Consider the following 16,267-nt stretch of genomic DNA (forward strand, 5'->3'; position numbering starts at 1 on the left):
TAATTATAGGTATAGATATAGATATATACAATTTTGAAGGGCTGGGAATACAGCTGAATACAAAAGCTTTGGCTTTAGTCCCCAGTTTAAAAAATTCAGAAAGGATGAGAGAGAGAGAGAGAGAGAGAGAGAGAGGAGAAGAAGACGGAGGAGGAGACGGAGGAGGAGAAGAAGGAGGGGAAGAGCTAAAAGGAAAACGTGGCCTTCATTTTGACCAAGAAAGCCCAGTAAGGATAAGAACAAGTATAGAATGGGCTCTGTATTTTGGTTATCATTAGGGGCTACATGTGGTAGTGGTGGTTAGAGGAAGCCATGTTGTTTCTCACATGACAGTGAGTTCATAGTTCATAGTGTCATTCTGACCTGAGGCTACCAGTGAATTGGGGTGTAAGGTAAGGAAGAGGTGTGATCAGGGTGTTGTGTGCTGAGAAAGGAAGCCGGCGTGGGCTGGAGAGACATCTCAGGCTGTATGTGATGAATGCACTCAGTGAGTCATGGCGGTGGCTCACTTAAGAAGCCCCTCTGGGTGGATGAAGCAAGATATCCTAAGAAAGGTGGTTGGAAAACAAATTAGCCACTAATCAAAGCCATAGTGCTTTGACAGCAAATGGAGTGACCAACCATCTTCATATTCCAGGTAACTGAAGGATTTCCTGAAATATTAGTTTCAGAGCTAAAATCAGGAGTCTTGGGCAAAATGGAATGTTTAGTCAGTCCTAGAACATGCCAGTGCAGAAGCCCAACCCTCATCAGTTAAGTAGAAATAAATGATTTGTTGACTTAGAAGCTGAAAGCCCTAAAACCCAGTTTACAAGGTCCCAGGAAAGGAATATGGGGGCCAGGAAGTACCCTCCGAAAGCTTTCAGGTACTTCATCTCTCCATCAGCCAAAGATTTTGAAAGACACCCATGCCCAGTCTCCTCTCAAAGGTGTTGGTCACACCTGTCTGGCTTTGAATAGGGGCACTTTTTAAAAAACAAGTCCCTTGATTCTTACATGAAACCTCTGCTGTACATGAATAAGAGAATAAACTCGTGACTCCCAAACTTTTCTTCCCACTACCATCATCCAGAGAGCTCAAAAATACATGATTGTGCCCTCCACAGCTCCAGGGATTGTGGTTAACTGTTCTAGATGTGGCCAGGGCTTTGAGAGTTTTTTAAAAACTCAACCAGTAGTTTTAATGTACAGGCCCACAGGTTTGGGGTCTACTCCTTTCTCTTCTCCCAGAATAATCCCTGGATTTGAGAAAGGAAAGAGTAAGGCTGTGTGAACACTGTAGTGCTCTGATAAGTCAACACCAAACTTGGCGAAAGTCTGCTCCTGAGGTTCTTGCCCAGGTGGACATTGCCTGCAGGTGATCAGGAGATTTTGCAGGTCGCTAGGGAGGGACCCTGTTAAGATTTACACTGACTGCCATTACCTCACTTCCAGCTATTGTCACAACCCTGTCCTGAGGCATCTCAAGCACAATCTCAGAGAAGTAGAAAGTAAAATAGTGGTTACCAGAGCCTGGGGAAAGTGTGAAAGAGGAAGGGATGGAGAGAAGATGGCTAATGGCTACAGAGACGTAGTTGGATGAGGAAAATGACTTCTAATGTTCTACAGCACAGTAGATAGCTGTGGTTGGCAGCAGTTCATTTAGTATTTCAAAATAGCTCACAGAAAAAAAATATATATATATAGTTTTGGTACCAGGTAACGAACTCAGGTCCTTGCACTTGTGAGGCAGGTGGCAGAATCACTGAGTTAAATCCCCAGCCCTCACAGAAAAGATTTTGAATGTCCCCAACACAAAGGAACGGTATTTGTTTGAAGTGATAGATACTCAGTTGCCCTGGTATGATCACAACAAATTGCATACATGTGTAGAAATGTCACACAGTGTACCATCAGTCTATACAATTACTATGTGTCAACATAAAAATGTAAAAAATTTAAGAGTATCTCAGAGAATTAGTGAGCACATGCACACTGCACACACACACACACACACACACACACACACACCCACACACGCCACTCACACACACACACACACACACACACACACACACACACACACGATTCTGACAGATGTGCCACTAAAGTCCTGGCTCTGAAGTCTACCAGCTGACTTTTTACATCAAATTTTGCTCAGTTTTGGTTTCCTCATCCCTAAAACGAGGATAATCCCACAGACTCTGACCTGTGTGGACCAATTGCCATGTGGCGAATGCCAAGAATATTACTATCTTCCTCGTTCTCGGCACTCCGAGTGCCTGAGTCTGCCCACGGACTCCCCACCACAGCAGAACGTTCGTATCCTCCATCTTCTCTTCTCAGCCCACAGGAGCACACCGCTGCATGGTTATGGCATTTGGATTTCATGGCTCTTAATTCCTCACGGTTTGTGAATTTTGGTCACAAAATTCACCGCTGCATGGTTATGGCATTTGGATTTCATGGCTCTTAATTCCTCACGGTTTGTGAATTTTTGGTCATTGACCACTTGAATCAAAGCTGCAGTTTCCAGAAGGAATGACTGTGGGATTCCACAGATGTAACTTCAATGCACTAGTACCGCAAATCTAGGCTGGCATCTGAACGTAATTTCAAATATCGTGACTCAGCAGACTTCAGATGCCACGCGCGTGTGAACTCTTCATGACTCAGCGATTATCTGCTTATTTTGGCACTGATTTTCTGTTTTGGTAATCAATACACAGGAAACATAAGAAAACTGCATTGTATCTGGGGCTGTAAAACTCGTATATTTGCAGGTCCTTCAGAGGATTTGATTCTGAAATGCCAACTCACTAAGGAAATGGCAGCTGCTAGGAAAATTAAAATTTCAATTAATTTCTTACTCATCATTTTTAAAGAAAGTGGATACTCCACATAGGTAATAATTGGTAGAGCCAAGCACTTGGACAATGAGCATAGAATAAAAGCAATGTAATGGTACTTCTCGGATTGACTCAGAGTTTATGGACTTGATGATTTTAATATTGCATGACTTGGCAATGTTTATGCACAAACAGTGAGACACAACAATGCAGAGGAATTAATTCAACAAAATGGACGGAGTAGCCAAGCTGTCATAACAGAGGACCCCAAAATACATTCAACAAGAGATATAGACCATGCCAGAGATGCCATAACCCCTCCCTTTTCTCCTATGGACATACAAAATGGCAGAGGCCCAGTTGTACCTGGACTCCCATTCTTCATTCAGCCACTGTACACCCAGTGCAGGGAGTTCTATGGCTCTAACCCCAGTCAGATTCCCTCTGTTGTCATCTGTCCAAGATGAGGTTGTGGTTCACCTTGGAGCTGGGCAGTCAGGCCAGGGGCTAGGGAAACTCACCGTGAGGGGCAGTACCTGCTGACAGCCAAGGAAGGTGTGAACTGTGCAGAAGGGAACAAAGACAGAAGAGTAATCTGTCTCCTCCTCTAGTGCACTTCCTTTTCTCAAGTTCTAGGACATATTTCCCCATCAACTTTGTTGTATTTATATATATACTTATTGATATAGTATTAATCTATTTAAGATGAAACAAAATGCAGAGATTAGTTAATTATAAAACAAATGCCTTTTTCACAACCACACAGGTCAAGAAATAAGACTTCACAACCACCTTCAAATGCCCTTCACACACCCCATCCAAATCATAACCCTACCATCCTTACATGTCTCTATGCTAACTTATTACAGGCGTGTCCTTTCATTTTTTCGTGGTACCTTTCAAATGTGTATATTAGACACTGCATGTAGTTCGTTTTACCGATGTGCCGTATCATTTAATTATCTTTCAGTCTAGAGTTTACTCCTCCATCTGTTTTTCTCCCCCTCCCCTTCTCCTTCTCCTCCTTTTCGTTATAATTTATCTGTTGAAGAATCTGGGCATTCTTGCCCATAGAATTTCCTACTGCCTATATTTCAAATGTATTGTGCAACTCAGCATGTTTCTCTGCCCTATCTATTTTCTGCAAAAAAGCAGCTGGATCCAGAAGCTGTCGGACTCATATTTAAGCCTTTTTGCAAAGCTGTAGGTTGTGCTATGACCTTTTACCAAGACTGTGGCTGGTTTCCTTCTCTCTTTCTTTCTTTCTTTCTTTCTTTCTTTCTTTCTTTCTTTCTTTCTTTAATGCCTCCAAGTAGCTATGCTCAATACTGAAATCCATTACCTGATTGAGCATTGTAAAAAGCCATTATCACTTTTTGTCTTTAGTTTTTCTTTTAAATTTGTTAGACTATGCTTTATGACTCCAGGATATGATCTATTGGTGAAGGAAAACCTATAGAATTTAGATTGTGTCTTCTGGTCTTGTTGAATGAAGTATTCTATAAATGTCAATTAGATCCAGTTGATTGATGGTACTACTCAGTTCCACTAGGTCCTTCTGATTTTCTCTCTGTTGGAGCTGTCAATTATTGATGCAAGGGTATTCAAGTAATCAAATATAATAGTAGGCTCATCTAGTTCTCCTTGAAGTTCACTCAGCCTTTGCCTCATGTATTTTGACTATAATGTTAGATGTATGTATGTATGCATATATATGTATATATATGTGTGTGTGTGTATATATGTGTGTGTGTGTTATACACACACACACACACACACACACACACACACACAGAATCAGGATGCTTTCCTGGTGGCTTGTCCTCTTCACAGTGATGTAATGTGCCTTTCTATCCCTAATAATTTTCCTTCCTATGAAGTCTGCTATATATTAAATTAATAAAGTACCCAAGATTTCTTTTGGTTAATGTTAACATGGACTATCATTCTCTGATGCCTTAACTTTCAATCTATCTGTGTTTTTAAAATGAGTTTCTGATAGACAGTCTATAGGTGGGTCTTTTATTTTGCTCCATTCTGATACTCCTTTAATTGATGCATTTAGACCTTTGATGTTTAAAGTGGTTACTAATATATTAAGGTGATATCATATTTATTTACTATTCAATGCCCTTTGTTTTTTCCTAATATTTTCTGCCTTCTTTCATTTTAATTAAACATTTTATTTGATTCATTTTTATCTCTTTTAGCCTATCAGGTGTATTTCTTTTCTTGGTTTTTAGTTGTTGCTCTAGAGTTGTTATATGCATTTAATGCTAATCTGTGCTCACCTTCAAATATGCTATACCACACCAAGGATCTCATTGTTTTCAACCCCTTCCTTCTACTCATTATAATACTGATGTCATGAAATTTCTTTTTATCTATGTTATAGCCTAATAGCTCCCTGTTACTGCTATTATTACTTTGAATATATTGTTATCTGTTAGATCAATTCGGATCAAGTAAGGTATAAAATTTTATTTTATCTTCACTTTTTACTTCCTAGTACTCTTACTTTAGTTATGTAGAGCCAGGTTTCTTACCAATATCATTTGCCATCTCTCCTTGGAATTTTTAAAACACTTCTTGCGAGGCAAGCTCCCTGTCTTTGTCACTTTCCTCTTCGATGACACAAAATACCCAGCACCCACTACTTAAGGAGAGGTTTATTCTGGCTCCCATTTCAATCTATAGTTGGTTGGCTCCAAGTCAGGATGACTTGGCGGAGGGATTGGCCGAGGAAAAGCTGCTCACCTCCTGGCTGCCAGGAATCGGAGAGAGAAGAGAAGAGCCAGGGAGGGAGATACTGTAGACCCTTCCAAGCCACACCTCCTAGAAGCACATTTAGCTATAAACTCATAAGTGGACTAACCCATCCATGAGTACAGCAGCCCCATGACCCAGAAGCCCATTCAGAAACATGAGGCTCTGGAGAGACTGTCTCAGGCTGAACAGTAGTATTTCCTCATTAGTTGCTTGAGAAAGTTATTTATTTCTCCTGAAGTTTTGAAATATGATTACTCTAGGTACAGAGGTCTAGGCTGTTTTGCTCTTCCTAAAAATGCCTTCAGAATCTCACTGCACTTTCTTCTTGCTTGCATGGTTTCTAAACAGATGTCAGATGTAATTCTTATCCCTGATTCTCATAGGTTAGTTATACACACTCCCACACTATTAAAAACTTTTCACTATGCCTTTGGACTTCTTAGGTTTGAATATGATGTTCCTAGACATAGAATATTTGGTATATATCCTGCTTGGTGTTCTCTGAGCTTCCCAGATTTGTGGTCTGGTGTCTGACATTAATTTGGGAAAATTATCATCCATTATTACTTCCAACGTTTCTGCTATTCCTTTTTCTCTTTCTCCCCTTCACACATCACCTTTGTACACGTTGTACCTTTTGTAACAGCCTCCCAGTTCTTAGACATTCTGCTCCATCGTTTCTTTTATTCCTTTTTGTCTTTATGTTTCTTCCCATTTACTGACTCTCCTTGGCTGTGCTTAGTTTATGAATGAGTCTCTCAAAAGCACTCTTCATTTCTGTCACAATGTTTGTCTTCATTTCCTATTTTATTTGTTTTCAATTGATGCTATGGATTTACTGTGCCCACAAAGGTCCATGGTTTGGAAACTTTGAAGTGTGGCAGTATTGAGAAGTGGTAATCCTTTAAGAGATGGAGCGAGGTGGGAGGTAATCAGATCCCTGGGAATGCTGCCTCAGAAGGCTTTAGAGCTGGTTACAGGTAGTGAACTCATGCCAGATGTGTTTTTATAAGAGAGCAAATTCCTCTCTGGCTTCCTGCCTCACCGTGTGACCTCCTTACACACACTATGAGCCACCATGATGTTATGCATGAAGAGGCCCTCACTGGAGGATGAATGGATGGGGCCCTGCTTGTGATCTTTCAGCCTTCAGAACTGAATTTAGTAAATCTCTCTCTCTCTCTCTCTCTCTCTCTCTCTCTCTCTCTGTCTCTCTCTCCCTTCCTTTTTTAAAAATCTGAGCCAGGGTCTTACTATATAATTCAGCCTGGCCTTGAACTCACTGTGTGGCCCAGGCTGGCCTTAAACTCACACGATCCTCCTGCCTCTGCCTCATCAGTGCTGGGATTACAGGTGTGCACCACGACCGTTCAGCTCAAACCTCTTTTCTTTATGCATTTCCCAGCCTCAGATATTTCACTCTAGGAAGAAAAACTAAGGCAGAAATTGCCTCTATTAGCAATTTCCATGTGTACAATATATTTTATTGACTATACTTATTGAAATGCATGATAGATCTCTTGAGTTTATTCCCTTGTCTCATTGAAATTTTGATTTTTTTTTAAACTAACATTTAGCTAATCCTGTCCTTCAGCCCCAGCTTCTGGTAATCCAACTCTATGGATTCCACAATGTTAGATTCCGCAAATAAATCAAATCATATGGTATCTATTCTGTGCCTGGCTTATTTCCCTTAGTATAATAAATTCCGTGTTACAAATGACAGATTTTTTTCTTATATTTTAAGGCTGAGTAGTTCTTTTGCATGCACATGGACACTTAGGTTGCTTCTGTGTCTTAGGTATTATGAATTAGGTTGCAATATTCTTCTGACACACTTATTTCATTTCCTATAGGTATCCTCTTGCCTTGCCTTTCAATTCTTTCAGTTTCCAGCTCTCTGCTTACATTTTCAATCTGTTCTTGCATGTTGTCAACTTCTATCATCAGACCATATCATCGTAATAATAGATGCTTAAAATTATCAGTCTGAAAAATCCAAATTCTGTTCCATTCTTATGTTTGCTCTGTCACCTAAAGTAGGTTTTTTCTTTTAGTGCAAGTTGCAATTTCTGTTGTTGTAGAAACTTGGGTATGATTACTACATAAAAGGAGCGGAGGCAAGTGGCCTTCTGGGTGAAGTTTTTTGGATTAAAGTAGGAGTTAGCCGTGTTGACCATTTTATCTGCATCTCCAAGGCTGTAAGGTCTCCCAGTTTCCTCGTTTTTGTCTCTCCTATTATCTTGAGTCCTCCAGAGGCGTCCCCTTAAATAAGACTTGCTGTTCTTCAGTTGCAGCCCCCTTTTACCACAGAAGAACCTTACTGAAATGGTTGCAAGGAATAAGAGAAGGGAAGTGCTCCATAGTTGTATGATTAGGAATCAATCTTTTAGTGAGACTTTTCTCAGAGCTGAGACCTTCAGAAGTGCTTCTAAGTTACTCCTCCCTGTTCCCAGTATGGCACAGGGAGGTCAGAGGAGGTGTTTCAGAGCCAAGTAATTTAGGCTCTGACAAAACAGCTTTTGCTGAAGGAAGGAACACCGTTACCCTGGTCGTGACTTAAAATGTTGCTTTCTCCTTTCCCTGCTGGAGGAACAAGATGCAAAATCAACCTAGGTACCCATCAGTGGATGAATGGATAAAGAAAATGTGGTGCATTTACTCACTGGAATACTATTCAACCATACAAAGGAATGGAACCCAGTCATTTCCAGCCACATAGATGGAACTAGAGATCGGTATGTTCAGTGAAATAAGCCAGGTACAGAAAGACAAGAACCACATATTCTCACTCATGTGTGGGGTATAAAAAGTCGGCCACATGGAGGTAGAGAATAGAAAAGTGCTTACCAGTGGCTGAGACAGGGAGAAGGAATGAGAGGAGCTGGTGATCAGGTGCAAAACCTACACTGAGACAGATGGTAAGAGTTCAAGGGTCCTATAATGCAGTAGGGTGACTAGTTAACAAAAATGTGTGTATGTTTTTAAAACAGCTAGAAGAAATGACTGTATGTCCTTAAAACAAAGAAATGATAAATATCTGAAATGATGGGTAGATTATTTAATTATTACACATTTTAGATGTGTATCAAAATCACATTTTACCCTATAGAATTAATATATATATATATATATATAAAATATGTATCGATTTTTTTAATTAAAGGGAATTTTTCTCCAAGTCTCAATATGAAGTGCTGGTAGATATCTGGGAGTAGAACTTACAAATGTGTGCCTGCCCCTCACTAGCTCCTGGATTTATCAACCCCAGTCTTGTCCATATTGAGCCTTTAAAAATTCATCAGTCAGTTTAAGTGTTTCTGTATTAGCACTGACTCCAGCAGCAGTTTCTGCTCTGGGAAGCTGTAATTCTCAGTCAGTATCTGCTTGTCAGCCCTGTGACCTCGATTCTCGGATGGATCTAAGAAGTGTTGTTGATTTTCAATTTGTTTGGCTTTTTTTCTCTCATGTTGTGAAGGAGTGATTATTTCTAAGCTGCTTACACATCAGGCTGACTAGAAGCTAGAACAATTTTCCACTTATTGGAAAGCTTCTACGAAGTGACTCCCTCACCTACCATTTGGGTGAAAGTTGATAAAAGAAAAGTAGAATAAATGCTTAATTATTCTTCCTTTTATTCAGTTAGTTTTGTACACAGTTTAGTTGTTTGCTTATTATCCACATGAAATTATCTAATAATACCTTTGAAATAATTTTAGACTTAGAGAAGAGTCATAAAAATAGTTCAAAATTATAGTATATGCGTCATTCAGCTTTGTTATTGTCTTAAATAACCATAAAAGTGATCAAAACTAAGAAATTGGTGCTAGCTCAAAAATACAAAACTAATGCAGACTTAATTGGATTTCATCAATTTTCTACTAATGCCCGTTTTTTCAATTCCAAATATCCATAATGCTTATCATACGTCCTAAATCTTTAAAGTGAGATAATTTCTGTTTCTCCTGGCCTTTCCAGACTTGGAGCACTTTGAAAAGTACTGGAATAATTTTGCTGAATGCACCTCAATTTGGATTCTTCCCCTGCTTCCCACGGTTAAACTGATTATATTAATTATTAGGGAGAAAACAAGATGATATGCTTTTGACACAGGGGCTGGGTCATGATATCCATCATTTATTACTGGTGATGTTAAATTTGACCATATGAATTAGAATGTCTGCCATGCACTCCATTGTAAATTGCCATTTCTCTCTTCATAATTACTAAGTATTTGGGGACAGATACTTAAAAAATGATACAATTTCTATTTAAAAATTAACCACTACTTAACATTCACCAACCACTACTTAACATTCACCAGTGGCTCTTGCCTGTGGAAATTATATCTGTAACATTCCAATGGTAATTTTTAAATATTTCACATTTGACCTGCATTTATTCATTGGAAGTCTTTTGTAAGAAAGAGTAAGAATCCCGACCTTTCCCTTTTCCAATGTTGCATGAATCAAATCCCACAATATGTAGCTTTTCAGATCTTTCTTCTTTTACTTGACAAAGCACATTTAAAAATCATCCCACTGAAGCTAGGCATGGTAGGGAATGCCTGTAATCCCAGGAGTTAAATTGGGGGAAGGTAAACTCAAGGCCTGCCTGAGCTACATAGTGAGATCCTGACCAGCCATTTTTCAGATCTTTTCTGAAAACAATCAAACAGAAAAGAATCGTGCATCTGGTCGTGTGAAGAAATTGTTTTTATTGCTAAATAGCATTCCATTATGTATCATAGTTTATCCATTCATTGTCTCAAAAGCATTCACATGAGGGCTTTTGTGTGAATCTAAATTTTCATTATCCCAGGTTGTTAAGGGGAGTAGGACTCTGGGCCAGAGTAGGAACATACTGTACTTAATGTTATTCAAAATTGCCAAATTCTACCCCTGCAGCAGACACAAAGACAGATAAGTGAAAATGGAATAAAAACATCCATTCACACCAGCGGATCTGGCTTTGGAAGCTGCTTTGTCTCTGTGGACCCAAAACTCCTCCTCTCCACCCAGGCACACCAAGGAAGTGAGGGCAACACACAAACTCCTCCCAGAGTCTCCCTCCCTGAGAGACACCTGGCCTCTTCCACCTGGAAAACCACCTCCTCCCTGCAAACAACATCAGCAGACAACAGAGGCCCTCAGGGGCAGCAGTAAACTGAGCAAGAGGAGAGTGGCCCTGCAGAGATCTCAACTTGAGCTACCACCAGAGCCACAGCCCCCTAGGCTAGGACTCACCCGTGAGCATCAACAGGGTGGCAATGTGATCAATCAGGATTTAAGTAGGAATCAAGGTCTGGCAGACAAAATGTCTAGGATGCAGCTGAAAATCATGTCTTACCAAGAATCACCTTGAATGAGAAAAGACAATCGATGACACCAGCACAGGTGGGCGGGGTATTACTTGACTACGATTTTTGTATAAACCTCTTTTATTAGTGCCTATGAACTTTATGATATATTAGGCTTCAGAGTGGTGTTTTCATACACATGTATGATGTATTTCAATCATATCCATTCACCCTATTGACAAGGATATTTAAAATGTTATTAGTATATTTGCAGTACATAATAATTATACTCATTGTGGGGAAATTGGTACATGTACATATCTGACAAGGATCATACAAATATTTTAACAACTACAAATTATTTTGAAATAAATTGAAGCACAAAAATACAGCAAAAAGCCATTAAAAACAATCATACTAGAAATTATAGAACTGAAAAGCACAATACGAAAATGAGTTTAAATTCAGTGGGTACATTTAATAGTAGAATGAAAGTCTCAGAGGACAGAATGAGTGAACTTGAATTATATCAATAAAATTCACCAAATCTGCATGACAGAGAGGACATGTACTGAAAAAAATGAACAGAGATTCAGAGATCTTAGACACAGTAACAAAAATTCCAAAAATTTTACCAACCAAGCCCCAGAACGGGAAAAACACCATCAGAGAAAAAATAGTTTTTTAAGCACTAAAGGCTGAAAATTTCCCCAGTTTAATGAAAAGAAAAACCCAAACTTACATTTCCAAAAAGTTGAAGAAAAATATGGTAAAACTCAAAGAAATTACATTTAGATATATAATAAAGGTTTGGAACTAAAGGCGAAAAAAATCTTGAAAATAGCCAAAGAGAAACAATATATTCCCTATATAAAATTTAAATTTCAATGGAATTCTAATCAGAAATGAAATCATAGAAACCAGAAAGAAGTGGCAAAAATTTTCCAAGTGTTGGAAGAAATGAATTATGAAGTGAGAATTCAGTATCAAGTGAAATTACTCTGCAAGAATGAGAGGAAAAGAAAAACATTGTCAGATGAGAAAAAACCTTGACATTTTTGGTGCTAGCAAACTTACCCATAAAGACTACCTAAGGAAGTTACTAAAACAGAAAATAAACGGTAAAGGAATTCTGGGGGAGCACAAGGAAGGGGGAAAAATGGGAAGACTAAAAACACATAAATATGTGTACTAGACTATCCATCTCCTTGGAATTACACAAGTAATATTTAGTTACTGGAACCAGAATTGTGATACTTCAGATGATGGTATTTAAAAATGGAGAAGGTAAAGGGACATTAGTAGAATTAAGGTTTCCACAATTAACACAAAGTGGAAATGGTGATTCCAGTAGACAGAGATAAGTCATATAAGTATATTATAAGTTCTAGAGTAACTCCAGTGAAAAAATTACAGAAAGATATATTCAAAAGCCCTATAAATAAATTTAAATTAAATCCCAAAAAATTTCAAATAATTGACAGGAAGTTAAGAAAAGAGAAATAATGAGAACCAAATGAAACAAAAAAAATGGCTGATTTAAGATACCAACAATTATTTTATATGGAAATGATCTAAATATATCAAAACTACAGAGTTTCACAGAGTTGATTTTAAAAAGTAGAGCCCAGATATAAACTTTACAGCAGAAAATCTGTTGAAATTCAACAACATAGGTAGTTTGTAAGTAAAAATGACAAAAAAGGCATCACATAAAGACATCTTCAGAAAGCAAGAGTGAATACCTTAATATCTAATAAAGCACAAAAGTAAACAAAATGGCCAAAGATAGGAAGGGGCATGCTATAGTGTCAAAAAGATCACTGTTGCAGGTTGGACATAATGGACCTAAATGCACCAAACAAAAGAGCTTCAAACACAGGAGAACTGACAGAGAATTGGGAAAACCCATGGTTAAACTTTCAGATTTCAACATCACAGCTCTTAGCAACTAGTACAGATACTATACAGAAAATCATCAGATGTAGAAAGTCAGAACAACACAATGAACCAACAGGATGTCACTGATATGCATAGGACACTCTATCAACAGAAGAATATACATTTTCCCCAAGCACCAATACAAATTTTAACAAAGTAGAACATATCTTGAGTCTAAAAACAAATCTCCAGCTGGGGATTTAGCTCAGTGCTGCTGCCACCTGCCTTGCAAGTGTAAGGTCCCTAAAAAAAAAAAAAAAAAAAAAAAAAAAAATTAAAAATCTCTAGAAATTCAAAAGAACTAGAACTAGTAAGTTCAGTGAGGTCCCATTTTACAAAATCAATATACAAATATCAATCAGATTTCTATATATTAACAATGAATATCCAGGCACTACAGTAACATTTGCAATCAGACCAAATAAAATGAAAGCATAAGTTTACACTGAAAACCCATGTAAGATATATATGCTGAAAATTTAAAAATGCTGATGGACTCAGAGAAGGCCAAATAAATAGGTAGATGTGTCATGTTTGTGAACTGGAGAACAAAATAGCGAAGGTGTCAATCCTCCCAAGGCAAAGATGTAAAGAATTGCTATTAAAATTCCAGAAAGAAATTTTTGTAAACATAGGTAATTCTAAACTTTGTATAGAAAGGTACTGGTCCTAGAAAAGCTAAAACAATCTTGAAGAAGAAAAATAAAGTAGAACCACTCACTGTACATAATATTAAGGTTTATTGTATAGCTTCAGTAATCAAGACACTGTAATATCAGGGAGAAAGAAATATATCAATGGAGCAGAAGAAACCAGACAGAGGCCTAAATAAATATGTCCAAGCTCATTTTAACAACCATGGGAAAGCAACTAACTGGAGGAATGATTAACCTTTTCAAAAAATGATGCTGAAGCAATCGAACATTCACAGGAAGAGAAAGAAGTAACTTCAACCTAAACCTTGTAACTTACAAGAAAACTAATTCAAAATACTTCAGAGCCTTAAATGTAAAAGATAAAAACTTAGGAAAACAATCTTCAGAATCTAGGTTTGGCCCAGTTTTCTTACAAAGTTTTCTCAGCCTAATCCCCAAAATAGAAAATCTGGAGCTCCTCAAAATTAAAACCTTTTGCTGGGCAAAAGATGCTGTGAAGAGGATGGATATATACGCTACTGACTCTGGAGAAAATATTCCAAGTTGCCTATCTAATAAACATTAGGAGCTAGAATCAATAATGTTCTCAAAATTCAACAGTAAAAAGTCCAGTTGGAAAATGGGCAAAAGCTATGAACAGTTTCTCACTGGGTTGTAGGAGTTCATTATACTTTCTGGGTAGTAATCTTTGATCAGAGGCATGATTTGTAAACACATTCCCATGTTCTGCAGGTTGCTTTCTCACAGTGATAAGTTTTGACAAAATGCACATTATCTATTTTTTTCTGTTATTGCCTGGCATTGGCAAATCATACATCTGATAAAGACCTACTATACAGAACGCATACAGAAGCGGCTGGTTACCCTGGCAAGGTGTCACTCCTGGACTGGGTGCGATCTCTTGCCTTCAAGGCATGAGTGCCTCTGCTGGGCAGGATGTTTGTGTTCTCGGATGCTTACTTCGTGTATTTTCTACCTCCACTTTTCATAGGGAATGTTTGTGTCCTCTGGCTTAGAAACTAAAATGTGAAGATCGAGTTATAAGGTAAAGAAAAGGCTAGGATGTAGTAGGAGCCTCCGCGGTGGTGAGGAAAGAAGTATGAAAAACTCTGGAAGTCAAAAGCGAAGAGACCCAGTGAAGGCAGAAGGACCCGAAGCTAGGGGAGGCCACCGGAAGACAGCAGCAGAAAGCAAGCCCGGCAAGACAGACACCAGAAGTGGGAACGGTCAAGGGAAGAGGCCAGAAAGAGCAGACGGGGGAAAGACAAGCTCACTCTTGTAGGAGAAGGTGGAGGAAGGGGAGAGGCACAGAGTGTTGCGTCTTCTCCCTGCTTCTGTTTCTCAGACGTCACAGAGAAATGAAGAAAAAGTTGAATGAGGCTGAGAAACAGAAACGAAGTGAAAACGTGGGGAATAATGTTCAAATCCTGCTTTCCCCGAACAAGGAAGTCGCGTTGGTTCTAGGCTGAATCTAAACAGAATAATTTTCGAACTAAAGCTTTGCTCAAATCCAGCAAGATTGCCATGTGCTTAATTCCTTCAAAATAGAGCTTACGAATGTGTTCTGCCTTTATCTTTTAAAACGGTAGTTTTCAGTGTTACGTAACACAACTTTTCCCAAACCCTTCCTCCAGATTTTTGTGTCTGCCTGGGGGATAGGCCGCCTCCATGGCACATGAAATCAGTATAAGCACAAAAAGGCAGAAATGCTGGCAACACTCTTTAATTTTAACAAGGAAAAATGGGGCAAAAATGTGTGAAGAGCAAAGCAGAAATCAGGCTTGCCGCAGAGGAAAGGAAATCGGGCTGGCCCTGGGCCGCATTTGGCTCTGTGCTGTGGATGCTGGAGGGGGAACCCCAGAAGCAGCCGCAGAGCCTCGGCGGAGGGCCGTGGGCGGAGAGCATCCCACGCCATGGGGCAGGACGGGAAGCAACACCGCGTGCTGCTCACGCGTAACAGATACAACAAGGTTCAAAAACCACATCAAGACGTACGATAAATTACGCAATGAGAGGTCTCGTTTTCCCGTCTGTTTCCTCCCACCCTCCTTCTCAAACAAAATACACTTTTATTTCTCCCTCTTTCCTGTAGAGTGATGTTTGCAAGCCATGCGGTATCCCACAGATATTTTCATATCATATCATGATAAGCGGGACTTCCACAGGCTCTTTTTACTTTTTTTCTGCTTCAAAATATTCTACTGTGTGGATAATACTATAGCTTACTGAACTGGTTTCTTCTTGAGATTTCGAATCGTTTCTGATACTTTGCTGTTCCCATGCTACAGAGAGTAAGTTTGTGCATACATCGTTTCAAGTGCGCAGAAGCCAAATTCCTGGCTGACTGCTGAGTCCAAGGGTGGGCAGATCTGTCACTCTGAGGGAAATTCACAACTGTCCTGCACTCTGTTCCCTGCTGTTCTTCACCAGCAGTGGGCGAACTGCACGAGCTGACTTACAGCGACCACAGCCCAGGGTGTGGGGGCGGAGGACGACGTCACTCAGAAGTCTTTGGAGGGTGCCGGGGGCTGTGTTGTGGGGAGGCAGGGAGAAGTGAATGAAGTGAGGCGAATTCCGTGGGGATCTGCAGGGCTGGCCGATGACTTGGCTTTGGTAGGGAGGAGGAGGGTGGATGGGCCCGGAGATCCGTGAAGAACAGGAGTGCGGCTGTCAGCCCAGGAGCTGGTTCCCTGTGGGATGACCCGGCTGAGGTTTTCAGGAACCAGTGCATCCACTCCATCTCTCAGAGGAGCATGGAACTTACAACCATAAGA

This window comes from Fukomys damarensis, unplaced genomic scaffold (assembly GCF_012274545.1).
Source record: "Fukomys damarensis isolate Sample0158 unplaced genomic scaffold, DMR_v1.0_HiC HiC_scaffold_7, whole genome shotgun sequence".
NCBI classification, from domain to species: Eukaryota; Metazoa; Chordata; class Mammalia; order Rodentia; family Bathyergidae; genus Fukomys; species Fukomys damarensis.